Here is a 27,815-nt window from a genome sequence, read left to right as displayed (position 1 = left end):
GTGAGCGCAGTGTTCTGTTACCCATAGACCACATCCTGCCGGTATCCCAGTTGCACACACATATAGTCTTGACATTCTCCATGCACACCTTATCAGCCCGCTTCAAAGGATCCTTTTGTAAGATAAGAAGAAAGGATCTCTCGCCAACACACCTGGATGAAAGAACGATTGTATTGCCGATGGAAGTGTGCAGTCATTCCCAATGCATCTTCAAACGCACAAAGATGACTTAAACATATAATAAGAAAGAATAGATCCTACATAAGCAGTTCAAACATGCCCAAATCACAGTCAAACAAACTCTCCTCCCTCTGCTCTTATCCCTCTGCTCTCAGACACTGAGTCAATTCTGCAGCACAACACTGTCTTACCACAAAGAGCAGGCCGGATCGATCCCCTGCCCTGATTCAATATTTTCATCTCCGTAATAACACCAGGTAAGCTTGCATCCTAAGTGGGATAATATTGTCTCGACCGTTAGGCAATCTTCAATTATTCACAAGCAGATATTGCTTATGCATGTCTGCAGAGCTCTGCATTACTCAGTATTTAGAAAGAGGGGAGAATTACATTATATGCAGATGACTTCAAATTATGTCTCTTTTTTGCAATTAGACTGACAGTATGTATTGTAACTCTTAATTTCCTATATGCATGCATATATATTTAACTTGGACTGTGCAGTTAAACTCAAAGCTAAGTAATATACATTGCTGACCATGCTTCTACCTATTCTGGCTTCCCTTCTCAAGTTGAAGGTGTTTTCTGCACAGTCTCTTTACCTTTACTTTTCCATATCAAGAATCTGTGGGTGTCCTTGCATAAGTGGAAGACCTCTCCTACCCATAAGACTATGCCTTGCAGCATTACTCATGTTGGAAATGCACTATATGCAGATGACTTAATGATGCAGCAGCTTCCCTGTTCATTCCACAGCTATGTGGCAGACATGACTCTGTAGTGGAATGCACCACATGGGCTCAAATTGCTTGATGCTGAACAATACACATACAGGTGTTGGAGTGACTTATGCTGCCATTCAGACAATATCACATATATATATATTACAACAGCATGGCTCTGTAGTAGAAGAGTCTGGGTGCCAAGGACAGGATATTGAGCAGCTGTAATCCTATATCAGGCAAGAATGGGACAACATTTCAGCTTCAAAACTCCAGAAACTAATCTCCTTGGTTCCTAAAAGTTTGAAATGATACAGTGAAAATGTTAAATATATTATATTATATATTTATAAAATGAATTGATGAATTAATTTCTATTATCAGATGTATCTGTATGGATTTATTATAAATTATAATAAAATAATAAAATGTAATATTATATATATTATTTTATTATAAATAATAATAATAATATCCAGTAAATGTTAAATATTTTGAATAAGACTCTCCATCTAACCATTGTGTTATTTGGCTCACAGATGCAGAGTAATTCCTGATTCTCTCTGTCACTTCACATTAAAGCACCAGCATGTTGCACTCCGCCTGAACCAACAGTTCAGGGTTAAGGTTGGGAGGAATAAGCCATTGGAACAATTCAATGCAAATGTGTTTCAGCTTTCAGAATGGGAGCTGTCACAGTCAGTCAGTGTCATAATTTGGTGAAAATCACCACCATGGCTGTTGTCACATTTCATTGTGAATCGCCTATGCACACAGATCTTTACCTTTAAGTGTGGTTAATTATATGTGATTGACTGAGTGTGTTTTCTTTATGTTAGCTGCATTGTGCTCCTTTATTCTGCAGCTGCATTTGCACGTCCTCCCTTTGCGTATTCATTTGACAACATTTTCAAGCCCAGCTTCCACCAAGGGCAAATTTTTAATTAGACACAAGCACGTTGCTGCCTCTGCCGCCGCCGCCGCCATCACCATCAGCGACGAAAACAAACACTGACTTCTTTTATACCCCCTCCCCTTCCTCTTTTCATCCTTATCAGAAATCTCCCCTCAATCATTCTATCCACACTTTCCCCTCTTCAGTCAAGCATGATCTTCCCTCTATGGCGGGGAGAGAAAGCAAAAGAGAGAGATGGAGACGGAGAGGGGAGGAGGAGGGGGTAAGAGAGATAGTAAAAGAAAGAAAGAGAGAGATCCAAGAGGCCCAAGCCGCCTTTCATTTCCGCTGCTTGGCTATGCAGCTCTGCCCCGCTTCCACGGTTCTGGCAAACTCGGCTCCTTCCCCTTGAGAGGCCCATCTAGTCCACAATCTAAGGCCTTGTAATGCAGTCCCCGGCCCACAATGATAGATCACACTACATGTGGGATGGTATTGTCTGCCTCGCTGATAAGCCAGTGCAGTCGGGGAGTATATGAGCACAGCCACTGTGTGTGTGTGTGTGTGTGTGTGTTTGTGCATCAGTCTGCACGATTGCAAGCCTGTGTAGTTACATTAGCATCCCTGTGTGTGTGCTGTTTTGCGCATGCCGTGAGAATGCGAGTGTGCGTGTGAGATCTCTCTCTCCCCCCCTCTGCCCACATAGGGAACCCGAATCCAAGCCCCTCTTGTATTGTGTTGCGATTCTCTTGGAGGGTTTGATGTTACCGAGAGTGATGAGTCACTCCACGTGGAGACCTGGCCCTGCATTGCTAAACCCAAAAAAAAAGAGGGAGGAAAAAAAGGAACAAAAAAAAAGTTGAATGCATCCGTGAGAGGGACCATGACTCAGGATGAATTAACTAAAATATCCTCTAAAAGTAACCGCGCATGCAAATGTGCACACGCTCTGAATCCTTTTATCTGTCACTCATTTGCATGTGTGCAGGATTGTGTGCAAGACAAAGAGAACAAACAAAACCAGGGAGAAAACAGCAATGAGTCCATTTTCAGGGGGTTGTTTTTATTATTTTGTTTGACATGATGTACCTTACCATCTGTCTCCAAACAGATGCATCCTGCGCGGCCTTGGACTCGTGCTTCTTGGTGGTAATTCAGCGTTTGCCAAAGCGGTTTCCCTTTGAGGACAAAGAGAGAGGTTAACAGACTGTGTTTGGTGATACAACATTTGATGCTAAACACAAAACTTTTGAAAGAGCCCTGTTTTGAAAAAGAGCATATGCTTGTTTATGAGCACAGAGCATTGTTAGATTTCACTGGGCGACTGTTCTGTCTTTGAAATAGGTTCATCATTTGAGTGCAATAGAGCCGTGGAGCCAACAGGGGCAGCATGTGACAGTCTTCTATCTCCTAGTACATTCGTCACTCCCAACACTAACCTCTCTTCTGAAAAACCCCTGCTTGGGGGTTATAGTCCCAGGACTTTCTTGGGGCGGGGCCTGCAATGCTGAACGTGTCTGATTGGTAGATTAACCGCAGTGTTTTTATTCCGCCCGCCGTCCACAATAACATCACACACATCTGTGATTCTCTTGATTCAGCAGCTTGTAACAGTAGTCTCCTCTCAGCCCACCGTGAATGCATCTCTCCTGGTGTTATGGTTTTAAATGTGACCCTGTAAACTGATGTCACCCTTCTACCATCCCTGTTTTTTGCAGCAATGATCCGACGGAGACTCTGCCAGCTTGTAACAGTAGTCTCCTCTCAGCCCACTGTGAATGCATCTCTCCTGGTGTTACGGTTTTAAATGTGACCCTGTAAACTGATGTCACCCTTCTACCATCCCTGTTTTTTGCAGCAATGATCCAGGGAGACTCTGCCTTCACTGGATACAGCTCACATGTCCCAGGTATGGGTGGCTAAAAGAACAGTTCCTAGCTCCATTATTATTTAAAAAAAACAACATTAATTATCATGAATGATTTCCTAATTCTGGAGCATTTCTTTAGGGTCCCACCGTGATACTTTCTTGCGTTTTATACTAGGAAATACAAGTATAGTACTTCAATTTGCAATGTATTGTTGCACTATGATATACTTTGATGTGAAGTGATGCTTTGTGGGCTTCTCAATCCTGCTAGATACCAGTCTGGTAGTTTAGCTCCGCCTACAGTAGCGTCACTGACGCCAACCATTGGACACTCATGTGAAACTCTTTATAATATATCAGCACTTTCTTAATACTACACCACTGCTTTCTTTAAATTCATGATCTTAATGCTACCAGGAAGTGGTGCCACCAGCCGAGTTGACATTGCTGTATTTAAAAGCATTTCAAAGCTGCTTGCAATACACGACAAATGGTGGCGAATTTCCAATCGCCTTAGGTCGCAAGGTGGTGGACAGAGCTTTAGTCTGCATAGCGTCCAACACCATTACACAATGAAATAACTCTATGATACTGGAGGGTTGGTTGCACCAGTGCAGAGGAAGTAGCTCACTTTTTAAATGGGGGGAAAAAGATTCTACAGTTTGTCTTTTGCACCAGTTTTCACAAACAGAGAGATCCAAAACCAAAATGAAGTTTACACAAACAACAAAAAGAAAAGTAATGACAAACATAAGTAGAGGAGAGAGGGATCATGTCCATTGGTGATGTCAGATAAATTAGAGACCAAAAAAAACAGCAAACAAAAATTTAAATTAAATAAACCTAATAATAACCTCTATAACCCCGGCCTCCTTTTTGTGTGTCAGGTCTCCATCAGGCGTGTTCATCCTCCACCTTGAAGCCGTTCTGTGTTGTTCCCCTCGTGTGGGAACGAGGATGAAGTGCTGATTCGGGGCCCCCGTTGGTGTATGTGTGTGATGCGTTTACGACAGCTTCCTTCCTGCCTCCTCTGGGTGCCTGCGAGACTAGTTGGTCTGAAGGAAACCTGACAGCCTAAATCACGCTGAAGAGCCAGAAACAGATGTTAATTAGCTTTAATTTGCCTTTTGTTGTTCCACTGCCAAGGCTGCACTAAAGTCTCTTCTCTGGGTTTTACTGCACTCAGTAAAAACGTTGCACTGTAGCTCACCAGCTTGTATTTTTTTAAACCACCACTGGCATTTTAAGCAGAATTTATATTTCCAATTTGATTTCAACGGCTCAGAATTTGGCCGTTCTCTAAGTAGACACAAACATAACCGACTATGTTTTCAAGATTAAGTTCAGCTTGATTCACTTGGACAGCACCGATGTATGAATGGATTACTTTGCAAGATTGACACACGGATTGGTAGTAGCGTGGGCGTCGTATTGGACTGTCATGATGAAAAAGGAAGCTGTACAGAAAGCATGAGTAGCTCAGACTTTGGGTGGAAGCCAATCGAGAGTTCTCTTAGTACCTCCAACTGGGAGCAGTCCCAGAGGTCCCATCTTCCCCCCTTTTAAAGAACTGGAGAATATTACAAGAGAGAGCAGCATCTGGGTAATATGCAACCCCTTGTGTTGATACTGCAGTTCCTCAAGTGTCCACTCGAGGCAGCCAAATAATCCCCATTAGCTCCCATGTTGAAATGCTCGACCTGAGAGCAGAAATAAACATGCTTGCAGCCTGGTTTGAAAATTGAATGTGGACTATGAGGCTCATTTCTTTATTTGTAATTTAAAAGTAATTGTGGAAAGGCTGAGTTGGCGGAGAGGTGGGTGTGTTGGAACTGATTGCTTCGCTCCACACCTTCGCCTATTTATAGGTCGACCAAAAACTGTTCACACGGAGACATTCAATAGAAAGCGCTACGCTATGGTTGGATTTTGGAACTGATACTACGTCCATTATTTAAACAGTCTGTGCTTTAAACACAAACGTCTGAATTCGCAGACATGTGGTGTTTCATTACAAAGTTATACTGCCAACTACTGGCCTGGCATGCACACTACAGCATTTGAAGTGGTTTTTGCAGAGTGACGTGCCGTGCCGTTTTCATGCATACTACCCCCGCCACTTCCAATATGGCCGCTGCCATGAGAAACCAATGGGTGATGTCACATAGTAGACTACACCAATTTTTTATACATGTCTTGAAGTGGGGGTCAACTTGCTTAGCCTGAGGTCAGATAGAAGAGGATGGATGGATGGATGGATGGATGCATGGATGGATGGATGCATGCATGGATGGATGGATGCATGCATGGATGGATGCATGGATGGATGGATGATGCATGCATGGATAGATGGATGCATGCATGGATGGATGGATGCATGCATGGATTGATGGATGCATGCATGGATGGATGGATGGATGCATGGATGGATGGATGGATGATGCATGCATGGATAGATGGATGCATGGATGGATGGATGCATGGATGGATGGATGCATGCATGGATGGATGGATGCATGCATGGATGGATTGATGCATGGATGGATGGATGCATGCATGCATGGATTGATGGATGCGTGCATGGATGGATGGATGCATGCATGGATTGATGGATGCATGCATGGATGGATTGATGCATGGATGGATGGATGCATGCATGCATGGATTGATGGATGCGTGCATGGATGGATGGATGCATGCATGGATTGATGGATGCATGCATGGATTGATGGATGCATGCATGGGTGGATGGATGCATGGATGGATGGATGGATGCATGGATTGATGGATGCATGCATGGGTGGATGGATGCATGGATGGATGGATGGATGGATGCATGCATGGATTGATGGATGCATGCATGGATGGATGCATGGATGGATGGATGGATGGATGGATATACCCCAATACTTCCATCTTTTGAGTCACCATGTTTGTTGAGGACATCATCCCATTATATTACATTATGTACTTGGAAAACTTGGGGTTTTTTGTTAATTGCATTGTCATGTTTCAATCATTCAACATGGTAGCTTTAGCATTACTCATGCTAGCATTAACCTGACCTGGAAATTGTATTTCTATTACAGTGGAAACTATCAAAACTGTTAGACTTCTGTCTTGGTGCCACCATGTTTGTTGCCGACATGACACTGTAAGGTCAGGGGTCATTGTTTGCATCGCCCTGCTTCAAGTGATGTCAAAAAGAAACCACGTTAGCTTAGGCATAAAATAAATGACATCACAAAAACACCAATACCTAGCTGGCTTCTGCAAACACATTTGTAATTCAGGGTCCTACGGGGATGGAAATGAGAAGAGGGAAATCAGCCATCTGAGATCAATCAACGTGAAATTGACTTCTCAGAATACATGTTTGTATTCACTCACTTCATAATCAGCCGCTGTTTGAAACAGATTTTAAGATAATAAGCGCTCTCTTGATGTGAAAAACTTCCCTCAGAGAAGAGTCCTTATCCTTGAAGCATGTTCTCTCTCTGCAGTTTAATAATAAATACTTTGATTTGAAGGCGGAATGGAAACTCAAATACCATCTAATAATCACTCTACTCAGGTTGATGTTTGGAAACAGTAGAAAGTCTGTGGTACCTTTGGGCCCTCATTGGCACTGCATTAAAAACAGACATGACTCTGTAGTGGAAGTGACTGCATGGGTTGCACTTCAGTCTAACCTGAAGAGCGTGACTTCTCTGCTTCTGCTGGTGTATTTTGCAGAATCTAAAATATCCTATTGTTATCTATTTGCCTTGAATGCACCACCTCAAGCCATTTGTAGTCGAGCACTCAGCAGCATCAAGGACAATAGAGTCAGACTTTTTGTGGGTCTTACAAGGACGCGTCCTGAAGTGAAAGAACTTTACAACAAGGACACGGAGCGCAGATCTTTGATTCCACATGCGTGTGATACATGCAGGTGTGAACATTCCTGCATATGAGTCACCTCCAGATCAATATTTGAAGCCAAACAAGAGCACCTAAAAAACATGCAATTACACGCTTTGTGGGACTTACACCTAAGCCATATCCGGGCTGTTTAAAGCACTCCTGTGCTAATTTGTTGGAAGGTTACCCCGCTGACCTTGTCGCTAATTCAATCTCAGACGGCTATCATATTTCAATCACCGTGTATCGGCAGAGTGGGGATAATGAGGAGTGCTAACTGGATTAGTGTTGATACACTGATGGGGGAGATTGGACATGTAGCAGGCCGGTAAATGCATCTGTTTTGTTTATTGGAGCGAAATATGCAGCAACATGAGCTAAGGTATGCTTTGTAGGGAAATGTTGAAGTGGGAAGTTTCTGAGTGACTTTGAAACAAGTGGTGAAGGCTTTACTTTGAGGCTTTGTGTAGGGCTGGGCGATAATTCCATAACGATAATTATCGTGATAACATTTCCTCGATATGGCTTTATGAAAGTATTCGTCCTGAATGCTAGTTGAATTAATCTGTCCTCAGTTTTGTTAACACTCTACATTTATGGCCACATATTCATGCTAATGCTGTCATACTCATATGTACTTGGTGCTAGCATGCTAACAACAGCAAACAAGTGAAATGAAGACTTCTTGCAGTCGGTATGACTCATGACTTTGAAGGGTTTGCTGATGTCTCACTGAAGGGGATGACCTTTGTGTTACTCTGACCTCAGAGATACAAACAATTAGCCTTGGTCTACAGCAGTTAGCGAGACAATATTGGGACGGGTTGTGGATCCAGTATCAGATGGATTGCCTTGAACTAGATAGTGGTTCCATGGACTGGATAACATCAACATGGACCTAGTCTCATTGACGTAATCCACCGGTTTCTGAAGTGATGTCATGAAGTTGGTGGTTGCCATATTGGAATAGCTGACTCATACTAGCTTCCGGCTAATCTACAGACGTGACTCTGTAGTGGAAGTTACTGCATGTGTTGGGCTTCTATTAACCCTTGAGTTTCCCAGTAGCCTTGTTTATTTGTGTTGACACGTTAGACCTAGCAGCCACATATTCATACTATTAAACTCACATTAGCTTGGTGTTAGCATGCTAACAACTGCATTTTGGGCGTGTGTACCACTTCCTCATTGGCTTCATTACTTAAGACTGAAGGTTGCTGCTTGAGCAGTATAAGTTGTAACTATATATACAGGCTCTTGAATTCATATGTGAAACACAAGTCCCAAAAAGGGGAGGGGCTTAATCATTCCTCGGCTTAGGCTTTCACAAACATTGATTTTAATGCAACATGATATCACAGAAATGTATGTTAATGGTGTTTTATTTCAATGGAGAATCAATATTGTATTTTTTTATCATGGCAGCCATATTTAAGTTGAATAATGCTAGCTTTTATTAGCAGTGATAGTGCGTTTGATTGACATATCTGGCTCTCTGTTTTCCCTCCCCTTAAATGAACTGGTATTTTTGGCTACAGTCGTGTTGTTCTTGTTAAAATAATTGCTGTCCTGTAAATAAAAAATAATGAAGCAACAAAAGCAAAGAGACCAAAATGAAAGGGGGAAAAAAAAAAGACATAAATATAAACGACTGCATGTCTCAAAAGACGCTGCGAGGCAGGAATTAACGAGAGCTATATATCCTCATGGTGCAGCCCAAAACAAATTGGCCACTGTAAAGACAGTGAGAGACGGAACGAGGGATATGAAAGGGATGTGTGAGAGTGGAAGTAGGTACAGGAGCTGAAAACAAAAGCGAATGTGGAGCGGCCCGTGTGATAACTTCTTTTCTGGGACATCACAGCAATTGACTCACATCTACATCAAAGCTGGAGGAGGAGAAATGTCTGTCACGTCAAGCTTGTTCTTTAATTTCGCCACGCTGTGTTTTTAGAGTTCAGAGAGGCGGAAATCTTTAAACACATCTGTAGATCTTAATCACTTACAAAGCTGTTTTATTCTCCTCTGTTCTTCCATCAGAGACTTTCTTTCTTCATCCAGTGTTAGTTGAAAAGGAAAGCAGGTTCTCTAAGTTGAGTTCCATTTAAAGGCGCAGTCCAAAAAGTTTCAATTTGATGTGCAGTGTACATCTGTGTTGTCTGTATCATCAGTTCAAACCTTGATAACTAAGAAGACAAGGTATTAAAGCAAGGTAAGACATGTTGAAGGGTAGTACCTCATATTGCACTTGTAGTTGCAAAGAGTTCCATTTAAAGGCGCAGTCCAAAGATGGTTGTTTGTGCAAAGGACACAATTACCATGCACAAGTTTCAATTTGACGTGCAGTGTACATCTGTGTTGTCTGCATCATCAGTTCAATCCTTAATAACTAAGAAGACAAGGTATTAAAGCAAGGTAAGACATGTTGAAGGGTAGTACCTCATATTGGACTTGTAGTTGCAAAGAGTTCCATTTAAAGGCGCAGTCCAAGGATGATGTTTGTGCAAAGGACACAGTTAGCATGCACGAGTTTCAATTTGACGTGCAGTGTACATCTGTGTTGTCTGTATCATCAGTTCAAACCTTAATAACTAAGAAGACAAGGTATTAAAGCAAGGTAAGACATGTTGAAGGGTAGTACCTCATATTGGACTTGTAGTTGCAAAGAGTTCCATTTAAAGGCGCAGTCCAAAGATGATGTTTGTGCAAAGGACACAGTTAGCATGCACGAGTTTCAATTTGACGTGCAGTCAGCATCTGTGCAAGCACTGCCTCAGAAGTTGAATCCTAACAACCCTAATAAGAACGATTCAACTTTTTCAATTCTCCTCCAGGCCAGTCACACATCACTGGCGTCCCTCCCTGTTCCTGAGTGGGTCTCACAGATACAGCCATGCTAATAACGATGTGGCTAAGTGCTATGGCAAAGCAGGGCTTAGCGTGCTTTGTACACTCAGAAGGCCCCCTCCTCTCCGTGGCTAGCTGCTCTTTGAAGGCTTATGGGCTAAAGTGGCAGCGAGGGGCTGGTGATGCCAAGGCAATCATCTCCTCCCGAGTCGTCCTCCTGCAGGGGGAACGCTCGGCGGCCGCTGTCAAGGCAGGGAGGCAGGGAGGCCAGGGGGAGGGCAGGAGCGGCGGGAGGTCACTGGCTGTCGCACTGCTTCACAGCACACACATACCCACCGCTGAATCAAATACAAGGAGGGATTTTTAGTCACACAAACATTTCTCTGGAGGTGCCAGAAGCTGAAATCGTGTCAGTATGCACTGTTCCGTCTCTTTTCATTGTGCCTCACACTTACAAGAGCAAATAATGAACTCGCTGTGCTCCGAGAGCTGTGAATGCCTGTGTTGTAGAATGATCTCAGTCCACTTACCAGCTTGCTCTGATTTTTTCAACCACATCTTGAGGGCATTATTCACTCAAATCTCCATGTCCTCTTGTTTCTTCTTTGTTGTTATTTAAATAGGAAGTTAGGGTGTGTATTTTTAATACATGTTTAGCCATATGAATAAATCCAACCAAGGCAAAACTTATCCCTTGCAGCTGTTAAAGTAACATTTACCCGTGCAAAATATTAATAGAAACATTCAAATCTGATGCCAGGGACATGTTTCAGGAAGTTGTGAAAGTTGAATTTTTGGCCTTTTTTTGCCTTTATTGATAAGAAAGCTGGAGAGAGACAGGAAATGTGGGGAGTGGAGAGTGGGGGATGACATGCAGGAAATCAAAGTAAGACATGTTGAAAGGTAGTCTTGTTAAATATGTATTCCCAGTTATTCATTAGCATGTGGAAGGGAAGCAATAATTGTACCTCTTTGTAGCATTTTGCTAGCTTCATTGGCATTCTATGTAGGGCTGGGCGATAATTCGATAATGACAACTTCCTTAATATAATTGTATCTGATTTAAATATACAAATGTTTGATAAAAATGTGATGTATTTAAACCTGTAATTACACTCCCCAACCACATATAAGGGAGGGGTGCTAATGTCTGAAACACTAGATGCCACCCAACATTAAAGAGAAATTTGAATCAAACAAAAACTTCACATTAAAGACCTGCTTCCTGTTAGCAGCGTCAGAAATTATGGATTCAAGAAGCTCATCAGAAAACTAAATCCAGACGCAAGCTAACAAATTCAACTTTCACCCAGCTCTAATTCTATCCACACCACATCCTTCTCTCCTTGTTGTAGCACTTTTTTTTGCAATTTGTCCAAACTTTTTAACATTTCTAGATAAATAAAGTTATTTATACCAGATCATTTGAAACCTTTTCAACATTTTTGAATGTGTGTGTCAGCGCCCTACATGTACCATGTCCCCTTTAAATATGAATTTGACGTTAGCGAACACTAGCTTCCATCAAAGCGCATAGTTTTTCAGTCAACAGGGGGATCCCCTTTGACTTAGAAGTGTGTGAGTCATATCTGTAAGCTGTAAGATTCTGTTCCACGTTCTTATTGCAAAATCAAGCCTCCACTCCCTTGCTTGAAGAGCTCTGCCTGTCTATTCCCTCCTCATGCAACACTTCACTTGGAATTGTCAAGCAAACGCCAAGTTTTGGGCTGAAACACATGAATAACTGAATCATGTAACGCCTTGAATTTCGTGAAGTTTTACACAATCCTCTCGGTGATGCGAACGCTTCAAAGGCGTTCGTGGGTTCCTCGTAGCGTGCCAACGTCTCCAGCCTCGCCAGCTGAGCCTTGGATTGCCTTGTACGGTGGATTCCTGATTCAGCCTTGACATTAGTTCTGTGACTTCTGACTGCGAGAGTTGACTACAGGCTCTTTTTTTGACTCGCGTACTCAGAAATGTCAGGGAGTGTGGCAGGAACAGAGGAGAGCACAATGGCTGCCAGAACACGGGGAAGGAGTGATGAAAAATTGGCTGCGGGCTCCGCTGCAGGAAAGAAATGCAGAGCTGCAGCGATTCGTCGCATATCAAAGCTCTGCTGTGATGCCATCACGACAAATTACTGTACAGGCACATTATGAGGAGCTAAATATGGGAGCATCTATTGTTGCCTGAGTCACTTTGTTGTCTCTTTTAAACCACATATAGCTCGTTTGAACACCCTAATGTGATAGAAGTTTGGATATTCACTTCAACATTGCACTTCTGTGGTTGTTATCGCCCAGCCCTACTTGCAGACAACATCAACAGAAAATAAGGAATGTAAAGTAAGTGCAAGATATTTTTGTGGCAGATTGGATCCTCTCAAGGTGTTGAACCTTTGGTGATAGCACACATTAATGCATACTTTCCCCCTTGTTAAGGAGAGTTTAAGGGTACAAATAGGAAGAACACAAACCCTTTTCCATTTATGTGTTATTATTAAATGCTTCTGAAGCTGTCTGCATTTTTATCCTCCTCTTGTACCTCAGAAACGGTCCTCTCGAGAGGGCTGAAATATCCCCAACAAAGGCACACAGTGAAGGAGCTCATCAGGTTTTTAAAAACTGGCACAGAGGGAACACTCAAAGGTGTTTTTGACTTGTGCTTTAATCAAGTTCTGGGCTCAGACAGTCAGAGAAATGAAAACGGGAAAATCCAAACACCAAACTCCACCACATACCGACAGCATTCGGGTCTCTGTCAGAGATCCAGACTGATTATTATGTGCTTGAAATTTTGATTGAAAGAGTATGCAAATCCCGTTCCTTATTTGCATCCCTCTCTCTCTCTCTCTCTTGCAGTGATGATGAAGACAATATCATCAGTTTGAGCTGATGTAGACGAGCTAACAAAGCCGGCAGAGCCGTGAGGCGTTTTGGATCAATTCACAGAGTGGTGAATGTAAATCCTGGGATTGTACGTGTTTGTTTTACCGCTGCTGCTTTTCTGAAATCACTTTCAAATCTGCACAACTCAGAGGAAAAAAAAACAGTGGAGACCCTTGAGTCTAAATCTGGCAGGATGATTGATAGTCATGCCCAATTATATCATATGGTGTAAGGAAAACTGGGCACTGATCTTAGGCCGATACTCCTACTCACAATATGCTGCACAAATGCTCTACAGGCCCCGGCCTCTTAAAATAGAGATGCTGTATGTGCAAACATCGACAGGGTTTCTGATGCATGCAGAGCAGAGCTATTGAAGATGCTACGACTTAAACATGTTTCAATTATTGATGCGAGTTTAAGGAACCCATGCAGTTTTTTCAAATGTCTTAAATGATAGAGTTTATCTTGGGAGTCATGTTCAGATGCTAACAGACGCTGATGTTTCATGTTCAGTGCATGCAACCATTACAAATACAGTGTTTCCTGTTTTCCACTCTGCATTTGCAAATGTGTCCAAGTCTTTCTGTAGATGTGCAGGACTATGTGAGCCTGTGAGGCACACTTTGTGGACCCCCCAATGACAAGCAGAAGCTGTACAATTGCCATGTGTACAGTGTGAGTGTGTCCATATGCATGAGGATTAAAGTTAATGTCCCAATGTTACGACTGAGTCCAGCAGAGGGTCCCGACATATGCACGCTTGCATATGTGCAGCTGCAGGACTCGCTCCAGTTAGAGTCAGACTGTGAAACTCACATTGTAAGACATATGTGAGGAGAGAAAGTTTCATCCTCCAGAGGGAGCTGTGCAGAGTCGAACAAACTGCCCGGGGCGGTGCTGGTTGAGTCTGTTTGTTGCAGCAGAAGAGTGCAGGTTTTGAAAACCGTATTTTAAACAATCGGGGGAACAGAGATGAGCTCAGGTGTTGCCAGCTCTTCAGTCCTGCTTGAGGTACAAAACACACTCAAATACCTTGCCAAAGCATTGACACTTGAGTTGCATTGTGGGTAACTGAATCTTGACTGGAATGGTGCTGACTTTAAGTCTGATTATTGCTTAAAAAAGAGGCTAAATGCATGGCAGTGTGAAGCCTGATTCATACTGCATCAAATCTATGCGTTTATCCATGCAGCTCTGCACATAGCCTGACATGCACCCCACTTAAAAAATGTACTGTAGCATTTAAACAACACAGACGGCTCATGCACAAGTGTTTAATACTGTTTCTCCTACCATCTGATTTTGCAGTTTTGTAATCCTGCTACTTCCAGGCATGGTAGTTGAGCTCAGCATACTGTTGTATTCATAGTTGTGAAGGTTGCAGCTGCACTGGCATCATCGTGGCACACGGTAGAAATACTGTAGATACTTGTCACTCTAATGGAGCGACGCCTGCGAGCTAGTTCAGGCAGACAACTCGAGCTGCAATGCCATACACGTCACATGTCCCACTCTCTTATCCATCATCCAATCCTGCCCTCTGCCTCTCAAATTGGCGGTCTATTTAAACTGGGGAAAAATCTCCCATCTCTCCCTCTGCCTGTCAACGACTCTGCTGCTGCATGCCATTGCTGATATTTCTTCTTCTTCCCCGCCGCCTCCCCAGCTTGCACCTGCAGGCTCCGGGGGTGTTTAGCATGTTTTGCTCATCACTCCTCAAAGTCTGCATGTAAACTTTCTGCAGGGAGTGATGAGGCCGGAGCCTGGGCGCCAAACATGAGTATGTTTTTGCTGCTACAATAAACAATGTAACCGTGAGTTGTCTGACTGAACTGCTATTTTGGTAGCACTAGTAGAAAAGACAAGACTTATACATCAAATGTTAGGGTGCCTAAATTTAGCATGGGAATAATAGACAACACAGCTATTATTGGTGGCCAATATTTAGCATTTGGACGATTATGTGTATCAGCATTTATTGTATTAATGTCAGATATAATTCACCTCAAATTATGTCCTGCCAACAACTACAACTACGACTGGTTAGTCCATACATATAGTTTAAAGATGTAACAGTTTTCCTTGATTATAATTCTCCTTTATGGCTGTCGTACAAATATTCATCCATGTAGTACCATCTGATTTGGACAATTTGTAATCCTTTCACTTGCATGCACTGTAGTTGAGCTCTGCGTACTGTTGTATTGATAGTTGTGAAGGTTGCACATGGCACACAGTTGAAATACTGTACATACTTGTTACTATGCTACTGTTTTGGTCACACTTGGTATAAAAGATCCCGCCCACTTTTGGGGTCCCAAAAAAAGGGGATTTCTTTTGGGGTCTTATACATTAAATGTTAGGGTTCCTAAACTTAGCATGGGAATACTACACCAAAGAAAAGTAAATGGCAGAATGTAAATACTTTGAATGTGGGGTCGACTGATTATGGGGCTCGACGATTATTTGTGGCTAATATTCGGCATTAAGACGATTATTGATGGCCAATATTCGGCATTTGGACGATTAATGTGTATCGCAGTTATTGTACTAATGGCAGATATAATTTACCTCACCTTATGTCCATCCATGGTATTAAGTCATTAAGTATTCTAGTGTTTTTAATGACATGTCCACATCCTAGATTTAGATTTAGAGTTTTACTGTAAATGCAGATCAGTTGCAAATATCTGTATCGGTCTCATGAACTACACATTATCGGTCTCAGCATTGTCCCTGTTGACCCCTACTTTGAATGGCTCATCAAACTTGTTTACATATTCACAGTATAAAACCTTCAAATGAAAAACTAGAAGTTTTAAATGGATTTAGTCCAGGTAGGACTGCACTCTCTGAACACCACAGCACCTCTGACGATGATTCAGTCGATGAAAAAGTAATAAAGTTCCTTCCTATTCATCGCATCAGAAGGTGAAGCACAGGTTACCGTATGAAACACACGTTGGCGTCATTCTATCGCCAAGTAGCACCACGCGAGTTCAACCACGGGTCAGACCCACGCCTGCAGCCAACAAACTTACAGACACTCACTCTCAGCATGTGCTCATCACCACTCCTCAGTCATGAAGCTGAATGCCTTTCCCCTGCTGCAATCTCTCCCCAAAAATGAAGCCGTGTTCTATGAGGGAATTACGTATTCCGCAGGCGACGCCTTCTTGATTTCCTCCGGGTGTTGGAAAAACAAGGGGAAGATGAAACCGAGGGAGGCGGGGGGAAGGGGAGTGAAATTAAATTATGCCTAATTACCAGAGCAATCGATAGCAAATTGAGTTGATATGCATCCTTCATGACTTAACTAGATATCAGATAGCGCGGGTAAGCACTGCTTTGTAACGCGAGTCGATGGGTAAAAGGTGAGACACTTCTTGACGGCAGGGGTAAAGGGAGAGAGTCCTGAGTTATCTGATCTGTCAGGGTTCCGGCTGTTGGAGTCTGGCCGCTTTCCAGAATCAGGAATTGAGGAGACACATGGGGAAGGTTGTTGTTATCGTCAGGGGTAAGATACCTTGTTGACTCTGTCAGCAAGCCAAAATACATCAAAACAGAAGCAGGGGACGTCATTCTGAATGTCACTTTTAATTGAAAAATAAATAAGAAGTGGCATTGCCCAAGGCTGCAAATCAAGCACATCGTTGCAGTAGCATTATCCACACAGTGTTGTCCAAATTATTATTCATCAAGCTGAATTCGTCCTGCCCTTAGAAGAAGACAAGGGAAGTTATCTGACCTCAGTGCTTTTATTTTGACAGCTTGGGATGGCGGTGATACAGCAGAGCAGCAGGATGTGGTAATTGGAGAGCAACCGGAAGGTCATGGGTTTGATGCCTCTGATGACCGGGGAGGTCGGAGATGTTGGAATGGCCTGAAGCTGCGAACTGTGACCCTGTGTTTAAAGATGCATGAAGGCTTTTCAGATAGTCTTGTTGGAGAATGTCAGACCAGTAGTTGTTATTGATTGTTGCCTTAAATCATGCTAATCGACCAATTTCCATCACTTCAAATAACAAGTCAAACCAGAAGTGTAAACATCCTAACGTGTATCATTATGATGGAAAACAACTATGTTAGAAAAAACATATTTTTTTTCTATTTTAAAGTTTGACTCATGTCCCATCTGTTTATATGGAGGAAGCAGGATTTGGACGTATACTGCATCCAATCCATAAGGCGCAAGCAGCATGTTTCTGACTTCACTTTTGGGGTGTTATCATGTCCTCTAGGTGTCTGTATAAGATATCCCTGACACTAAGGGTGGGGCGAACAATCACTACACCCTAGCAGCCATTGTTTCAGTTGACTGGCGATAGTGTGTCGGTTCAAAACCGCCATTTTTATTGTATTCTTGTATATGAAGCTACATATCTGTTGAGGAAGTCCAATCAATACCTTTTTCTGTCCACTTGATGGTGCTGTTTCTGAGTTTTTCCTGCTGATGTCATTGATAGGTGACTATCACAGGGGTCAAAGTTGACTGAATCAACATGGAGGCACTGGAGGAAGGGAGAAGGAGAGCACTGCTAGCAGGCCACTTGCTAGCATCCAGGGCTAGCATTAGCTGATAAGGCTAATGCTACATCAGCAAACATTGGACACACTGAGCTTTTGGAAGCAGTTGTGGTCACTCGTGGAAAAGGAGGCTCTTTGATAAAGGTGGAGTGTAGAAATGGAAACGCTCTTGTTGGTGAAGTTACCCTCAAGGACAAGAAGCTGGTGTGTTGTTGGTGAGTGCAATCCCACCTTCTATCAATGCTAATCATTTCATGCACAGCAACTCTCTTCTTCTGCTTCTTTGTCTTCCTACCAGTGCTTTTTGTAGCCACTCATGAAATGCAAGAACTCTTATGTTACTAGCTTGTCTGTTTGTGCTTACTGTAGCAACATAGCAGTGTAAGGCCCCGGCCTATGCAGACTTAAAGCTAAAACTAAAATTGCAAGAGGTCCAGTTTGGGAAAAGAGGTCCCAATCATTCAGGACTCACTTCAGATCTGATAGATCTGGGTCCGTATGGGACGGCTTCTGAACGTAATATTCTGTTTCTACCAAGTTCTGTTAATACCGCTAGAAATCACACATTGCACCTTTAACTGCTGACGTCACTGGAGCCCAGGTATGTGACTCTGTGGCGAGCAATGTATTCATGTGACTGTCAGAGCTCTTAATGTGACAGATGACTGGCAACCACTGTGCACATTCTCCAAACTCAAACATCACGTGAAAGCCACACTGGGTCAGACTATTCCTGTACCAGTACAGCCGTCCATACATGTCACCACTCACGTATTGAGTCGTGGGGCAGCTGCTGACATTTCTGTCTTCTTCTTTTTTAAATACGCTGATATTTTCATTTCAAGTTATCCCTCTGTTAGAAAGCTAATATATATCTCATTGGCGTAGCAACCAAGATCAATAAACCATGAGAAAACATAATACGTTTTACACGGCTTGGTGGAAACAGGTTTTTAATGCACTCGTAAAATGCAGAGAAACACATTAAGTTGCTCTTGTTTAACACACATTATTTGCAATGGTAGTAAAAGAAGGGACGTTTATTTGAAGAGTTGAACGGGGCGGTTTTATGGAGTAAATGTTTATCTACCTGGATGAGGAGCGAGTGAATGTATGTGGTGTTTAGATCAATCCCCAGTTTACCCTGTGCTTTTAAGCTAGCTTTAGCTGTTTGAGTAAGGTGTCAGTTAAAGTGGATGACTGATATCAGCTTTTTAATGGCCAATAATTAGAGAATAAACTGATATATAATGCTGATACCATGTTGTAGGTTTTTGCATTTTATAAAAACAACATTTAATATTATTATCCATGATTTCACACACATTGCCGCCTAAATTAAATGTTTTTTTTCAGCAGAAGCATGTTTCAGATTGATTTTTAATGAATTAATGAAGTAGAAAAATTCACTAGATTATGCTACACACTCCAGAACATGGCTGATATTTTTCAGAAGCAACACAAAGCTGCATTAATTCATACATCATAGTATAATTCATATTAAACACCAGCCAGTTACTCTTTTAAATTTGATGTAGTAGCATTGAGGACGTGAAAATACAAGACGATGGTGACTGATTTTTGTAGAATGTAGAATTGTGAAACGGATACCAGCATAAGCGCTAACCATGCTAGATAGCAACCATGCTAATGAAGAAGTGGTTGCTATCTAGCATGTAACCAATGGGGACCTGTGAAGGGAGTAGCATGGATGCATCTATTGCAGCAGTTTTAACTAAGATTTAAAGGATGGGTGCAAACCTAGCTTGCGTTATATAGCAGAGCACGCCAACTACGTCCCATATTTTGTATTAATTGGCTTCTAATGAATGTGACAGACAAAATCACAAGGCCTGTACCAAACACCTTGAATGTGGTGTTACCAGATGGATGTGAAATATATCCAATGGCATGGATGTTTGGACATGTCAGGTTAATCAGCTCCTTTTAAAGTGGTTTAAAGAAGACATCATCATTTCATGTTAGCTTAAATGATATGCCAAATGTCTATCTTTGAGGTGACATCACCAAGCTTTTCTCCAGAGTAGCAACTAGAGGATACTCTTAACCAACCCACCAAGCGTAGACAGGCAGGGTTAATTTGTACCCATGGCTGTACCTTGATTCCCCACCCAAGCTGGATTATAACTCCAGCCAAGGTGAGATGACCGGGCTGCCCCGACTGTTAAATCAAACCTGACCCACACTTTTGTCCGGTGCAAATCTCTGTGGACAGACTTGATACAGGAGGAAGGTTGGCGTCCATCGACACTGAAAAAATAGCACATCTGGAAGTATTCAGAGTATGTCGCTGCCTTTAACAGAGTTTGACATTGAGAGGATGCTGGCTGAACTCCATCTTTATAAGTATGGTGGAGCTCTCTGGGCCAACGGCACAGGACTGTGGTAATGCATTAAAGCAATACATACACTCACTGGTGCAAATTTGTGCTTGAATTCACACACACACACACACACACACACACACACACATACATAGACATGGTGTTTCCACCTTTTACTGCTTGTTTGCTGAACTACTGCAGCATCTTGGCTCCATGCCCTGGAGCAGAATCAAAATACTGTTCAGCTGTTAGAAGTTACAAAAGAAAGTCCCATAACTAGTTTGGTCAGACAGTAAATGTTACAGTGCTCTAAAGCTGTCTGCGGCGGGATGCAGGGGAACACACAGAGGGGGGTGCTGACCATCCTGCCAGTGCGCTTTAGTGCACACCGTGTTGTCAGATTACCTTTGGCAGTGTGTTGTTTAGTTCTAAAACAGCAGTTCTTCACTCCTGTTATTCTCCTCTTTGGAAGGAATTAAAGGTATCTTCCAAATATACAAGGACAGATATGTGTCCTTCAATTTTATTGAGCCAATTTGAGTGTGGGTGTTTTTTCAGTTATGTTTTTAGGGCATTTTCGCCAGTTGGAGAGAGACAGGAAATGTGGGGAGTAGAGAGTTGGGGAGGACACGCAGCAAAAGGTCAAGGCTGGAATTGAACCTGCGACCTTTGCTGGGAAGTGGCGGCGACTCAAAATACCGTTCCAAATACGCCATCAGCTTGCGAAATCCTTGGTCTTGTACCTTGGAAAACGTCCCTCTTTAAGTGCTATTAGTTCTTTTGGCGACACATTATAATGGAAAGTCCACTTTACAGAGTTTAGATCCACCACTGAATTGTAGAATGTGCAGATATCCTCTTCAATATTTAAGGCGGTACACATGCCACCCTAAATAATTAACCTTAATTAAACTCAGCCTTGAATTATTAACACCAGGCAGTAGTCTGCTGCAGTCTGCTCGGACAGGCTGGGCCTTTAGCAGATTGAACGCATGCTGGGAAAACTAACAAGGCTCTCTTTCACACTCACACACACCTCCTTTTCGTTTCACCACTGGAGCTGGTCAGTGGCCAAAGGCAGTAGGTGCACACTGCAGCTCCCAGGTGTGAAATGGTGAATGTATCCAACACTCCCTTCTTGCTGTGAACAAGCATGTGTTCTGGCATGAATCTTTTCTGCAACACTTTTTCTCCTCCCTTTGCTGCTCACTTGGACTCTTAATCCAGCACAAATGCACAGTTTGAAAATTAAGACATTCACATCATCACTTGGAGAACAAAGAAAAGCAAATTAGAGGCAGCTTTTTAATTTTTAAAAGCGTTTTTTATCATGAAAATATAGATTGTTCTTTGTTTAATGGATTCCACTAAAGCATTAATTCAGATAGGTTTAAGTAAGATTTATATCCTGTATTACAAGACAGGCTATTCTCCCTGAAAAGGCTGCAAGGGCTATCACTAATAATAAAACTCCATAAATGTGATGTGGGCAATAAAGCCTGGATAATAAACTCCACTGCAGTGAAACCAGGATCATATTTTCTGTGCTATTATCTGTTAAAAAAATCTACAAATCCCACTAAACACATAACTTTTCAGCTGCCTCTCCTCGCTCGCATCAGGTGCTGAGGAGTGTGAACCGTTCCAGCTCCAGAGGCTGAAAACCACCCGAATTAAATATTCCAAGAAGAAGCTGCAAACACACAGAGAGAAAACACAACTCGCACACGAAGACTGTTTCATAACGCCGTCCAAATGCTTCATCCTGCAGGTGGGCACGGCGCAGAAAACAAACCAGCAGCATATCAAAACAAGGCCAGGCCCTGGAGGGATGTGTTCTCTGCGCCCGCTCTGTCTTCAAGGCGTTTAAAAGCCAGTGGGTATTATTTTTAATGATTGTTTATTGAGACTAATCTGCCACCTTAATCAAAGGGACCTTTGCAATCTGCGCGTCTGGCACTTTTTCCTTCCGCCTGCTTATGCTGCTGGCTGTTTACGCCGCGCCTAAAGAGCATATACACCAGCCAAATGCATTTCCAATCACTCGCCATCCATTCGCGTCACATGGCCGAATGTTTTGCGCTCGGCTCGTTTGAAGGTCACTGATTGGTCCTGGTAATGGGGTTAGATTCAAGCAGATGAAGCAGAGACTATATGTAAAGGTGCAGAGTGATTCAGAGGAACGACAAAAGGTTACACAGCAGGTTTTGCACTCGGGTAGATTTGTAAAGATATCAAAAAGAAAGAAGTGCATCATGGAGGGGAGATGTCATGAATGTGTGACTCACAAGCGCATTGTCGCAGCGCATGAAGGCCTGCTGTGCAGCTTTTGTTGAATAGCTGGTATGCTGCACAGGTCCAAGAAGAGGTTCATTTTATCATTTGCGTCATAGAGTTGAAAGATGTCAGATAATTAGACCCTTTCTTTGGTTCTACCAATATAGAAGCTGAAGAACCCTTGATAGCAACATAATGGACAACAATGCTACTAGGGTCCGGGGAAAAAACAACCAATAAAGTGTCTTGAATTTATTTCCTGGGATCACTATTCACTCAGGGATGTTCTATAATCTGCAACTTACTACCTGAGGTCAGTGTTTTTGTCGTGGCGCGTTTACACTGGATGAGTCTGTAGTTCTTTGTCTCTGGAGGCAGCATCACACTGGTGCGAGTCCACTTGTGCATATCCGGTGGTGCATTTTTTAAAACTCTGTAAAGCACTTTGAATTGCTCTTTGTTTACAAGTTTACAGTGGTGCGTTGCCAGTGGTGCATTTCCACTGGTGCAATACCACTGGTGCATTTTTGCCGGTGCATTTCCACTGGTGCATTGCCAATGGTGTGTTTCCAGTGGTGCATTTCCACCATTGCATTTGCTTTGGTATTTTGCATCTCTCTCTGAAGTTGCACCATTTCTGCACTTCTCTTAATGAAGCCCAATTAGTCCTTCTCAGATTGCTGCACTTGTTGGCCACCGTACTTCAGTATATCTGTGACACTGAAGTCACTCCTTTTCTTTGGGGTATTATCCCCTTTATTAGAGAGGAAAGGAAACGTGAGGAGCAGAGAGTAGGGGAAGACTTGCAGGTAGTTGGTGTATGGGGTGCACGCTTAAACCATTTGGCTAAGTATCTTTAATATATTGATTCTTTATCCCCTGAAAACACTCAACAGGTTTGAAGGACGTAAACTGACAATCATGCACACTGAAAAATTCCACCCTTGAATACTCTTTTAGCATATTCCATAATTCACCTCATCAAAGGCCACTTTTGTATGTCCTTGTCCTTGGTTTAGCTTTCTCATTAAACTGTATATATAGAGTAATTCTTGACTGTGCTCTTTGTTTCCACAGATCCAACACTTTTCCACCAATGAGGAGGCACTGGGCTACAGTGGCGAACGTCCTGTTGAATGGCGGATACCTCAGGAAGACTGGAATCTGCCTTGGATGGATGGGGCAAGAAAGTAGAACCAGGTAAGGATTGACTGAGTCAATGTTGCAGATGTGATTGTTGTTCTGTATGCAATTGATTTGAACTTTGGTTGCGCCGTATGCAGCGTTTGTGATGTATTCATTGTGGAAATCTGTTTCAAATGATCATTTTAAGCATCTGTGACTTTCGTGGGTAACATTTGTCCCTTAAGTCCGGTGATACCTCTCCTTAAAACCCTGTACACTCGTTGTCTCGAGTCCTCGGCTCTAAAACCAGTGAATACTTTGAAGAAATAGTCTGCAAACTTTTCGAACCGAGGCTCCTTGGCTGTCCTTGGTCAAGTCAGACTGTGATGAATCATGCATTGGATCAAAGTGATCCTGCCATCCTTGTGGGGGCACAACACTGTCTGCTGCTGCCGTCATCCCACCTGCCGCCCCTGCGTCAGGTGCAGGATGTCACCGCTGCTACTGTCTCCTGCAAGACCAAACCCTTCAGTAGTGGGCTTTACTTAGTCTTCCCAACGACATGCCTCTTCCTCACTCCACTGCCTCTGCAGCTGCTACTTGTTGGCGCCCATCTGTTAAGGGTTTTGTTTATGTGGTTGGTGATCCAGAACTCATTACCATCCCACCTTCCCCTATACACTATTGTTCTTCTCTCTAATATGTCTCTGATGCAATCTGTCCAGAGGAGTGTGTTTTTTTTTTTATTATGCTGAGAACTGACTAAGGATAAAAGAAGAGAATACCCCAGATGTGGAGATATGTTAGAGGAGGGAGAGAACAGAGATGAACCTTGAGAGGAAAGTTTGATTTTAATTTCACAGTTCTCAAAGTCCTTCAGAAGAAGGAAACAAATGTTTTTTTTATGAATTGCAAATTGCTGTGAAAATAACTTAAAGCTAACAAGACAGTATTTCTAATGTGAAGATACAAATAGCACTTTAACACGGGATGTCTAATTTAAATATTTGCAAATAGGTGCATGTGGCATGTGTGTGTGTTTCTTAAAGAACAGAAGACGTGTGCACAGTTCATCTGTATTCTGAATTTCAACCCTACGAGATGACATAATAACTTTAATTTCGGTTTCATCTAACACTTCATCCACAATAGCAACACATCTCTTAAATAAGCACCATGGACACAGACGAAACACATTCAGCACCATGGACAGCAACACATCTCTTATATCAGCACTATGGACACATAGACTCAACACATTCAGCACCATGGACAGCAACACATCTCTTATATCAGCACTATTGACAGCAACACAACTCTTGATTCAACACCATGGACACAGACTGAACACATTCAGCACCATGGACAGCAACACATCTCTAAAATCAGTACCATGGACACATAGACACAACATATTCAGTACCATGGACAGCAACACAACTCTTTATATAACACCATGGACACATAGACTCAACACATTCAGCACCATGGACAGCAACACATCTCTTAAATCAGTACCATGGACATATAGACACAACATATTCAGTACCATGGACACATAGACACAGCTCTGTATATAACACCATGGACACAGACTCAACACATTCAGCACCATGGACAGCAACACATCTCTTAAATCAGTACCATTGACACATAGACACAACATATTCAGTACCATTGACACATAGACACATCATGTTCAGTACCATGGACAGCAACACAACTTTTTATATAACACAATGAACACATAGACGCAACACATTCAGCACCATGGACAACAACACATCTCTTAAATCAGTACCATGGAAACATAGACACAACATATTCAGTACCATGGACAGCAACACAACTCTTAAACCAGCACCATGGACACATAGACACAACATATTCAGTACTATGGACAGCAACACAACTCTTAAACCAGTACCATGGACACATAGACTCAACATATTTATTGCCATGGACAGATAGACACAACATATTCAGCACCAGGGACAGCAACACAACTCTTATTTCAGTACAGTGGGCATTGTTTTGTGTATCTGCGTTGATTTGGTCAGCATGCACCGACACAAAAGGATCCGTGTGTGTGTGTTTCTTAAAGACAGACACTTGATTACATCATTAATGCGCAAAATGACATTTCAGAAACTTCAAGCTCCAGTACAGAGTCACCCGAACATTCAAAGAATGTAACTTTTCCTCTCCGAACCATGACTTACATCTCATTTAAATCTAGACGGGAACAAAATAGTTATCAGCTGACATCCTCTCTCAGTTTTCAATGACAGAGACGTACTTCACAGCACATGAATGCTGCTGCCACTTCACTGCATTAGCTGGATTCCTGAATTCTCACATCTACCATTGTTGAATATGAGAAAGTCTGCAGGCCATGTTTAACCACTCGTAGACACATTTTATGCTGCTTTTTGATTCGGAAGAGTGTTCTTCAGCAGCTCCCAGTATATATCTCTCTTCATATTTATTCATGTGAACTTTGTCAAAGTACAGCTAAGACTTTCAGCTCTACCCGCCACTGTCTTTGCCCAAGGAAGGCAGTGAGGATTCTTGTGGGCAGCTCTTATGCTCGGAAAGGGCAACAAAAAACTGCTGGAATTATAAGTTACCTATGATTCAAGAACTTTATTTGCCTATATGAAGGCGATAGAGATGCCCTCAAGAAGCTAGAATGTATAATCTAACATATAAAAGTATTGATTTGTGTGCATGGAATAATGAAAGGACCTTTAAGTGACTTTACAGAGATGGGGCAGGGACCGGGGCTGCAGAAACTCTCAGACTCTGTTTTAGCCGTGTGACTGTGGGGCGCTCAATGCAACAGCTGTTAAAGTCCATTGTAGAGGTGGTGGGGAGCTAAAACTACTTCTCTCCATGGACCTGTTGCCAAACCAGGCAGTGATGTTTCTCACCAGGAAGCTCTCTGCAGCGCCAAAACAGAAGGATGAAAGTATCCTGAGAGACTGAATTTCTTAGCGGTAACTCCTTAGAGGTGGCTTCCTTTCCTTTCTTAGGTGTCCTTTGGGATGTGGACTCCCAGGTGTATTTGAAGCAGCTCTGTCTCTCAGCTGTGGTCCCATTTGTCCACAATGGGGTGGACATTCTTGAACGTCATGCATCCACCATTATTTCTTTGTTTTTTGGTAATTTCCACAGCAGTATATCCATCGCCCTTTGTGTTTGTCTTCCTCTAATCCTGTTCCTATAAAAAGAAGTGAAAAAAGAGAAGACATATTGAGAGTAAGCAAACAGAAAGTATTTGTTCATCCTTCCATACCCTCCCAGTGGCTTCAGGTTGTTGTTTACCAACCGCAGCATGTGTTTGTTGACGCTCAACCCAACTGCATATGGATGGCGGTACTCTAGTTTGCTTAATTAGTGCTGATGACAGTAATCAACCTGTACTGATGGGCTTATCGGAAAGAGAACTGTGCCACATTGATTAGCCATCTATGCTGTGTTTGATACAGCATACCAGTCTATTCATTGGCAGGGTGCCACTCTTACAAGAGCTGTTTATTCTGCCGTCCAAGCAGAGCAGTGTAAGCGTTCTTTTAAATGGACTCAGCTCTTTCTTTATCCTCAAACAAACTCCACTGACTGTTCAGAAATCAAGCAATTATTAGCCCATCAGGTTGTAGTCTGCAGCCCCGGGTCCCGGGTGTATATATACTGTTGTGACCACTCCACAAAATGCTCTCAGAGCAAATTGCCTCAGTAAATACCCTGTGTGTATCCTAACAGGTAATATTTAAAATTCTACAACGGCAAGTCACCCGAGCCGTGATAGATGCGTCTGCCTGCTAGAGCGATGAATAATGCAAATGAAACTAATTCTTCCTGACCTAGTGCCAAGCCTAATACACATTTATATGCTTCGCTAGTGAAAGATGTGAGATTCCTATTATGGGAAGGAAGCAATCTGTATTTTAATAATGGGCCTGATAGACCTTGGCCTTCCTTTCTTTGAGAGATCTCACCTTATATGACATATTGTAGAGTTTAATAGCAACAATTGCTCTCAATGAAGGATGGTGATGTGAATTTAAAGCAGACCTTTTTTACATGTGTTGTTTTGTGTCATGAGTGCAAACATATGGAAATAAAAATGATAGGGAAAGCATTGTACAACCCCTTTTTCATGAAAGGAGACACAGTTACATTCTTCACACCAAGGGTACAAACAATGGGATGCTGTTTAAAATGTTGATT

General features: G+C 42.4%; 1 long non-coding RNA gene across 3 annotated transcripts in view; it reads left to right on the top strand.

Moving 5' to 3' along the window:
* Positions 1-335: 335 nt before the first annotated feature.
* Positions 336-27,815, top strand: part of LOC117808066 — a 60,240-nt gene continuing 32,760 nt past the window's right edge. Inside the window, exons 1-3 of one of the 3 annotated variants that reach the window (XR_004630122.1) lie at positions 336-437; positions 3,656-3,706; positions 23,535-23,657. This is a non-coding gene — a long non-coding RNA (uncharacterized LOC117808066). Of the gene's footprint in view, positions 438-3,655; positions 3,707-17,804; positions 18,051-21,944; positions 22,057-23,534; positions 23,658-27,815 lie in introns of those variants that run through there. The other 2 variants (XR_004630121.1, XR_004630123.1) reach the window with 2 other exon arrangements.

This window comes from Notolabrus celidotus, chromosome 24, assembly GCF_009762535.1.
Source record: "Notolabrus celidotus isolate fNotCel1 chromosome 24, fNotCel1.pri, whole genome shotgun sequence".
Classification (NCBI taxonomy): Eukaryota; Metazoa; Chordata; class Actinopteri; order Labriformes; family Labridae; genus Notolabrus; species Notolabrus celidotus.
This window is presented reverse-complemented; position numbering and strand designations above follow the sequence as displayed.